This window comes from Notolepis coatsorum, assembly GCF_963971535.1.
Source record: "Notolepis coatsorum genome assembly, chromosome: 6".
Taxonomy (NCBI): Eukaryota; Metazoa; Chordata; class Actinopteri; order Aulopiformes; family Paralepididae; genus Notolepis; species Notolepis coatsorum.
In genome coordinates this window covers 174,290,695-174,299,348 of record NC_140170.1, presented here as the reverse complement: position 1 = coordinate 174,299,348, position 8,654 = coordinate 174,290,695, and positions in this window count along the sequence as shown.

Here is an 8,654-nt window from a genome sequence, read left to right as displayed (position 1 = left end):
CTTGTTTCCCCCTTTTTTTATATATTTTTTTTAAATCTTTTACTTCTACCAATTGTCACCATTATGAAGTCCTCTTCCTCAACAGAGATTTAGGATGTTGATGTAACAACCTTTACTCAATTTCCCCTTTTTCTTTTTCCGTTTGAAGAAACCTAAAACTAGTGTGGAGCAGAACGCATCAAAAGGTAGTGTGGCATGTGGGCATGCTGGTGTAGGTGGTGTAGACTGTAGAGAGGGTGGTGATACATGTTGGTGTAGGTGGTGTAGATAGGATGGTGTTACATGTTGGTGTAGGTGGTGTAGAGAGGATGGTGTTGCATGTTGGTGTAGGTGGTGTAGAGAGGATGGTGATACATGTTGGTGTAGAGAGGTGGTATTGCATGTTGGTGTAGGTGGTGTAGAGAGGAGGGTGTTGCATGTTGGTGTAGGTGGTGTAGAGAGGAGGGTGTTGCATGTTGGTGTAGGTGGTGTAGAGAGGTCAATACACATCTCACTACATCCAGCGCATGTATAATTGCGGGAGGGGGGTCTGGTCTTTTGTGTGTAACCTGGACTCGCAATGGATAGGTTTGTTGTCAGAAGTGGTGCCGGTTGGCCTTGATGAAATGGGCTCTGTGCCTAACCAGCTGCTATACCACACTGAAGTGAGGTGGGTATCTCGAGGCAGAATATTAAATCACCTTTTTTAACTCAGAGAAGAAGCAGGGATTTTCCTTGCAGACAAAAACAACCCATTGGCAGAGAAATGTGCTGATAATCAATCAATCAATCAGATTTATTTATATAGCACATTTAACATGACACATGTCAACCAAAGTGCTGTACAGAGGGTAGATACACATAGATACATCTAGACAACATAGTCAAGTCAAGTCAAGTCAACATATACTGTATACAACAATCACATCTCCGTTTTATGGGAGGGCACACAGGCAAACACACAGGAAAACAGGTCATGAGTCAGTGAACATCGGGAAAAGCTAATAGGTAGAAGTGGGTTTTGAGTCTAGATTTGAAGGCATCTATCGAGGGGGCAAGCCTAATGGAGGTGGGGATGCTGTTCCACAGTTCAGGGGCTGTGACAGCAAAGGCACAGCCCCCCCCCCCCCCCCCCCCTGAGCTTAAGGTTAGACCTCCGGACTGTCAGGAGCCTCTGATCGGCTGACCTGAGGGACCTGGTGTTGGAATAGGGGGATAGGAGGTCTGAGATGTAGGAGGGGGCCTGACCATTACTTACTTACTTATGCCTATTGCTCCTTTTGGGGGAGCATAGGCCATCGACAACAGTTCACCAGGGTCCTCTGTCCTGTGCTTTGCTTTCCAGCTGTTTCCATGTCAGTCCGCTCTGTGTGATGTCTGTCTCCAAGTCCCTGCGCCAAGTGTTCTTGGGCTGGCCTCTCTTCCTTTTGCCTTAGGGGTTCCATCTAAGGGCCTGTCTGGTGTCGCTGGTGTTTGGTTTGCGTAGTGTGTGGCCGATCCATCCCCACTTTCTTCTCTTGATTTGTTCTTCCACTGGTTGTTTGCCCGTTCTCTGCCAGAGATTGTTGTTACTGATGGTATCTGGCCAGTGGATGTTCAGGATCCGCCTCAGGCATCTGTTGATGAATGACTGCACTCTAGTCATTGTGATCTTGGTTGTCCTCCACGTCTCTGATCCATATAGGAGTACTGGCTTGATGTTGGATTTGGAGTCTGATCTTTGTCTGCTGACTGATTACCTTGGAGCTCCAGATGTTCTTTAGTTGGATGTATGAGGCCCTTGCCTTGCTGATTCTTGCTCTGACATCTGCCTCCGTGCCACCCTTCTTATCTATGATGCTACCTAGGTAGGTGAAGGATTCTACTTCCTCAAGTGCTGTTCCCTCCAGGTTTACTGGGTCTTCGTTGTTTGTGTTGATCTTGAGTATTTTGGTCTTTCCTTGGTGGATGTTGAGGCCTAGTTGTGTTGAGGTGTCTGCCAGTATGTTAGTCTTCTCCTGCATCTGTTGTTGACTGTGGGATAGTAGGGCAAGGTCGTCTGCCAAGTCTAGGTCATCCAGTTGTGTTGTGAGTGTTCACTGGATCCCGTTTCTCCTCTGTGCTGTTGTGGTCTTCAATATCCAGTCGATGGCCAGGAGGAAGAGGAAAGGGGACGGTATACCGCCTTGCCTTACTCCGGTCTTCACTTGGAAGCTTCGTGTGAGCTGTCCACTGTGTATGACTCTGCAGGTCATTCCTTCATAGGAGTTCCTCATGATGTTGACAAGCTTTTCTGGTATGCCATAGTGCCATCGAAGCAGTTTCCAGAGGGTGTTTCTGTGGAGGCTGTCAAATGTCTTCTTGTAGTCTACGAAGTTGATGTATAGTGGAGAGTTCCATTCCAATGATTGCTCGACTATGATTCGGAGGGTTGCAATCTGGTCCACACATGATCTATTGGGTCGGAAGCCTGCCTGCTGGTCTCTTAGCTGCGGATCCATCGGTTTCTTTATTCGTTCGAGGAGGATTCTGTTGAAGATTTTTCCTAAATCAATCAGTATCACGTTCAACTTGATTTTCCTCTTCTTGGTTCTGAAGGTGGCTGTTATAATTCTTGATCCATGTGCCTCCCATCCAATCAGTGCTTTCTTTGCTGTTGTTGATAGCAAAAGGCCAACCCCCTCCGTGTGAGGGGCTTTGTCTTCTTCGTGCCCAGAGTAGAGTAGCAGCTCTCATTTCTGCAGTCTTTGTTGTCCAGATTGCGTCCATCGTGACTCACTAATTCCTAAAAGGTCTAGTTTGTACCTCTTCATTTCTGCTGCTACTTGTATGGTTTTTCCGGTCTCATACAAGGTCCTGACGTTCCATGTTCCAATTCATATGTCTCTGGTTGACAGAAGGGGTTTCGACTCTGTGACTTCTGTGACTTGACAGCTTTCATCACACAGCGTCATGTTTCCTCTCATTGAGGATCCTTCTTCTTCCAGGGCTGAGGTCTGTTCTGTTGTCGCCGTTTTTGTAACGGTTTGTTTTTCTACGGGATGGGGTTGTTGGCCCCACACCCAATCCCCAACCTGGAGGACCAGGTGCTGCTTTTTGGCTGGCCCCTCCTCTGAGACCTGCCCGGCTTGGTTGAACCTGCCAGGGGTATAAACCCCGGCCGGTATAGCTCTCAGGGTCATAGAAGCACACAAGCTGCCCCACCACGGCAAGGTAGCAGCACTTTGAGAGCAGGGGCTGACCATTAATATATTCTGTAGCGTACTGGAAGCCAATGAAGGGAGGCAAGGACAGGGGTCATGTGGTCTCTCTTATGGGTTCCGGTCAACAGTCTGGCAGCGGCGTTTTGTACTAGCTGTAGGCGGGACAGGGAAGACTGGTTGATGCCTATATAGAGGGAGTTGCAGTGGTCTAATCTAGATTAAATGAAAGTGTGATCAAGATAACTCTCTGAAGGTCTGCAGGGGAGAGAAGGGCTTTGAGCTTAGCAATGTAGCGTAACTGGAAAAAACATGCCTTCACCACTAAGTTCACTTGTCTGTCGAACTTAAATTGGGGATAAAAAATGACACCTAGGTTCTTGACATAGGGCTTGACCAGGGAGGACAGGTTGCCAAGACTGTTGCTAAGGGTGGTGACAGCTTCTGGGGGACCGAAGAGGATTATTTCACATTTATTTTAATTTAGTTGAGATTTGGGGGTATTTAATCAGCTTGATGGCTTTTTGTAGGAACAGAATGTTGCAAAAAAAATATTTGAAGCCCATCATCTGTAGCCACTAGAAGGGCTTATTGAACAGTTTTGGAGAGAGAGAGCGGACAATTTGGACAACTGGATCAAAGATCCGTTCATTATGCATGACGTAGCAGGCTCCCACTGTCTGAGCAGGAAGCGCTCATTAATGATATTTCTTGTGACGAGCTACTGAAAGTCAAGTTCACTGGACAGGCCCTTGCAAAGGGCCCCATGGCTGAACAAGCCTCTAGAAGCTCAAACTTCTGTCCAGCTTCTTTCAACTGCCAGTGCGGACTCTCATTGACGAGGTGTAGCGTGTGGTAGGCTCACACTACCCCCGCCATTTCCTGTCTCTGCTGTGCAGGTGTCCCCCAACCGACCTGTAGGAGTCGCTGTCCACAACGTCCAGATTACCACCCATCGACTTCCACCCGCTAAGTCAGCCAATCGAGTTAGTATGACGGCCGGCCCAAGCCGGAGGGCAATGCAGACACCTGGATTCGAGACCGGAGTCTCTTGCACTGGTCACGAGCGCAATCTCCGCTGCGCCACACAGCCGCCCCTGCAACTTCAATTCTTATACCTCGGTCTGTCATTCCACCCTCAGATTTATTACTGGTGACAGATATGACACCCACCACTCACTGCGTCCTTTTTGAAAAGGTTGGATGGCCTTCTCTGGTTGAAAGGCGTAACTATCATTGGTATTTGTTTATTTTTAGAGCCCTTATTGGTGAAACCCTTACATCACAATACTGCTGGAATGGAATATTGGAACCCATTCTACACATTCAAATGACTTCTTAGGGTTCCTCTAGTTTGCTTTATTCTTTGATGCTTCCAACACCTGGAATGCCCTCCAACTGACTCTGAAGCTGAAGGTTCTTCCTTCTTTTGCTGCATTTAAAAGTATGATGTCAATTTGTAACTTGTAACTTGTTGTGCCTATAGGTATGAAATTGCTGATAAATTATGGCTTTGTTTTATAAGCTTGTCGAGTTGAAATAAAGGTTTGAAATTAAATTAAATTAAATATGATTGAAACCAAGTGACCAATCTAGCTACCGACTAGCATGCATAGTTGTGAAATAGTCCCATACAGGCTTGCGCCACCTGGTGGGCATAAAACAGGTATTTCACATTCACCCAAGTCCTCTTCCTGAGGTGAGGCCTTGATGTGCAATATCACTTCATTTTGAACTAATGTTTGTGTTTGAGTCACAGAGGCCTGATTACAAAGCAGTGGCTTGTGAAAGAGGAGTCGGCCACATCCTGAGGAGCGTTGTGACCCATGTGATGTCAGATCTCACTCGACACGGAACACAGAGGAGCTAGAGCAGCCCGGGTCGCTTAGAATAGGTCAATAAGGTACTTATTGACCACAGGAAAAAAGGTACATACTGTACATTATGTTATAGCCAATGGTAAATGTGCAATGTGTATGTGTTACAAATAAGTACATATATAACACATTCAAAATATTTGAACTTTTAACGTTTTCAGAAAATGTCTGAGTTCCCCTGCTGGGGAGCGAACCCAGGACACTCAAATGGGAGGCAAGTGCCTTTACCTCAAGACTACCGAGACATCGCCCCATACCCTAACCTTAACCACACTGTTACCTTAAACTAACCATAACCTCTCTGAACAAAGTCTCTGCTGAACTGCAATGGAAACTCAACTGACCAAATTACATCTTTCGACAATGTGCCATCAAGACCAACTGAATCCATATTGAATTGAAATGGTATCAGATTGAGTCAGTACCTCAATTTGTCAGATACCGGCCCCTAATTGTATTCTTGTGTCTTGCACTTGCTTGTGATTGATGCTGTTTTCACAAACAGTGACAATTTCTCTGTTGTAGGTCTCGCTGGATATATATATATGCCTTTATAAGACCATCAGCCGAATACCTTGATTGATTGATTGATTGAAAAGTTTATTAACAGATTGCAGAATGGGTACAGTACAGTACAGCTCAATACATACAATTGTTAAGAGGATGCAGACCTGAGAAAGACTTTCGTCTTGTTTCCATCAGGGTCCTCCATTTTCAATTCATCATATGACACACACGACATACAGATAGACAGTACTGCTACATCTATACATTTATGACATACCAGATTTTCAAATACAGTACTGTTTGTGATACTAAAAAAATCCAGAAAAAGAGTGTATACATTTGACATAGAAACTGTGCATTGGGGGAGGTTGGGTAGGTGGGGCTGTACATTGGAGGTGGGGGGGGGGGGGGGTTGGGTAGGGGGGGGGACACACTGTACATTGGAATACTGACCTACATTTGACATCGAAACTGTACATTGGAGGAGGTTGGGTAGGTGGGGTGGGGTTGGGTGGGGCTGTACATTGGAGGTGGGGGGGGGGGGGTTGGGTACATTGGAATACTGACAAAGCCATGCTTGGTCTTTATTGTACAACTGGGTTAGGACATTTGTAGGGGCCAGTTTTGAATTGCAGTCTCCCGTAGGTGTTCTTTGAGAGTGTTTTTGAAGGTGGGTAGTGATTCACATTCCTTTAGAGCTTTGGGTAGGGCGTTCCACATTGTTGTGGCATAATTGCGAAACGTGTTTAGTCCCTTGTTTGAGCCGAATCTGGGTTTTACATGATTTGTGGAGCTCCCTCTGGTGTTGTGATCGTGGTATTCACTGACCTTTGGGAAGTATTTTGACATGTACATGGGTACCTTGGTCGTATAGTGTATCTTGTAGACCAGGCCCATTGCAAGTTGCTGTACTCTGTCGTCTACTCTAAGCCATCCTAGGTTGGCAAAGTGTGCAGGGGTGGGGTGGGTTCTAGGAGTCAGGTCAAGCAGTAGTCTGACTAGTTTGTTTTGAGATGTTTGTAATTTGGTTTTTAGTGCCTTTGAGGTGCTTTGGTACCATGAGGTGCACCGTGCAAGCATAGTCGTAGTACCCTTGAATGAGTGCTCCTGCCAGAGTCTTCAGGGTATTCTTGTTTACCAGGGAGGAGATCCGGTACAAGAATCGAGTTCGTTGATTGACTTTTTTTATTACATTGGATGCCATTTTGTCACAGGAAAGATTAGCCTCTAGGATGGAACCCAGGTAGGTAATTTCATCTTTCCTTGTGACAATATTGTCACCCACTGTAACTGAGAAGCCGTCGGTCTTGCTGAGTTTGTTATTTGAACCGAAGAGAATGGACTCTGTTTTGCCCATGTGTAATGATAGTTTGTTGTCGGCGAGCCATATGCAGATTTTGCCTAGTTCCGAGCTGAGGGTTTTTTCAACCTGTAACTTGTTCTTGTCAGAGACCAGCAGGGCTGAGTCGTCCGCAAACAGGAACAAGTTGCAGTCACAAGCTGACGACATGTCATTTGCATAAATTAGGAACAGTAGTGGTCCTACATTATAAACCACTTCAATAAATGAGATCAGTGATTCTGATGAACTACCACATGGCTCCTCCGATACATGTGGAGTCGCCAGCCGCTTCTTTTCACCCGACAGCGAGGAGTTTCACTGATTGATCCCCTTGGGGAGATTCTGGCGTCATAGCAGCATGGGGGAGGGGAGGTACAGTATGGGCAGGGTAATAGAACAAAGACATAAATATAGGCAATACAGAAATCAGAAAAAGAGTTCCCTCTTCCTATACTCTTTAGGGTATCATGAGTATCATGCTCGTGTGGGGGATAGATAGTAGACTCCCAGGCAGAGCAGACAGAGACAGCGGGTGGAAAGCAAGAACATTGAAAATCACAATGAACAGAGGAAACGTCCTTTCCGTTGCAGCTGAGTGGGAGATGCCGATGTTCTCCCTGAGGAGTGAGAGGGAAAGGGACCCTGGCTTACCCCAGGCAGCAGAGTGTGTACGGCACCAAAAGGGACAACACCCTGGCTTACCCCAGGCAGCAGAGTGTGTACTCCTGCACCAAAAGGGACAACACCCTGGCTTACCCCAGGGACCAAAAGGGACATTTCCCCGTGTGTGAATTGCAACTTTGGACCCAAATGACTGGTTTATGCTTAACGTCTCTGAAGCACGGCCTTTTGGAAAAGTCAGCCTTTTATTTGAGTGCGCTAACTTCTTGGAATGATCTTCAACACACACTAAACATATATTCTCTATCCTATGGATGATTTAAAAACATGATCATAACCCCCCCTGCCTCAGGCCTATATGTGTTTTAACGAGCCCATATTATGACCATTTCCCAGTTTAATATTTTAATTTTCGTGGTCTTGTTTACAAACATTTGCATGTTTTCATGGTCAAAAAGCACCTGGTTACAGCTGTACAGGCTGTGTCACTCAGCAGTAGAGCTCAGTCAGCCTCAAACAGGCAGTTCTGACTCCTGCCACTTTAAATACAATGGGCCTCATTCACAAACCGATATAAGAACAGATTTCCTCTTATTTTGTTCTGGGATTCTGTTTTCTTATTTTAGCTTTTCTCTTAAGCAAGACCAAATTCTAAGAGTGGCCGAGAGCACTCTTACCCAGATAAGAAAAAATTTAACAAATTGGTCAATTGCCCCCAAATACAACTTTAAAAACGCAGAACTGGGGCGCCCCAGTGGCGAACCACATAGCGCGCTCAGCCGCGACACGGCCGACCCGGGTTCGACTCCCAAACCCGTCGTTATTTGCCGAATGTCTTCCCCCCACTCTGTCTCCCATGCCTATTCTTTAATTGGAGCCGAAGAGTGCTGCCGAGTGCTTCCGCGTTTTCCCTGATTGGCTGCGACACGCCCCGCGGAGCGGCGCGGCAGAGCTTGCGGCATTATGTAGCCGTAATCCCCGATGTTTTTCCATCGATGCTTAGCTCAACTGGTACGCTGCCGTGCTGTGGAGCCTGCGGTGCGGTTGGTCACATGTTCGAATCACTTCAACTTTTTTTTTCTTTCTTTTTTACGTTTATCATCTCTCGCTATAAACGTGCATTCTTCCGCTGGTTAAGTTTAGGCATTC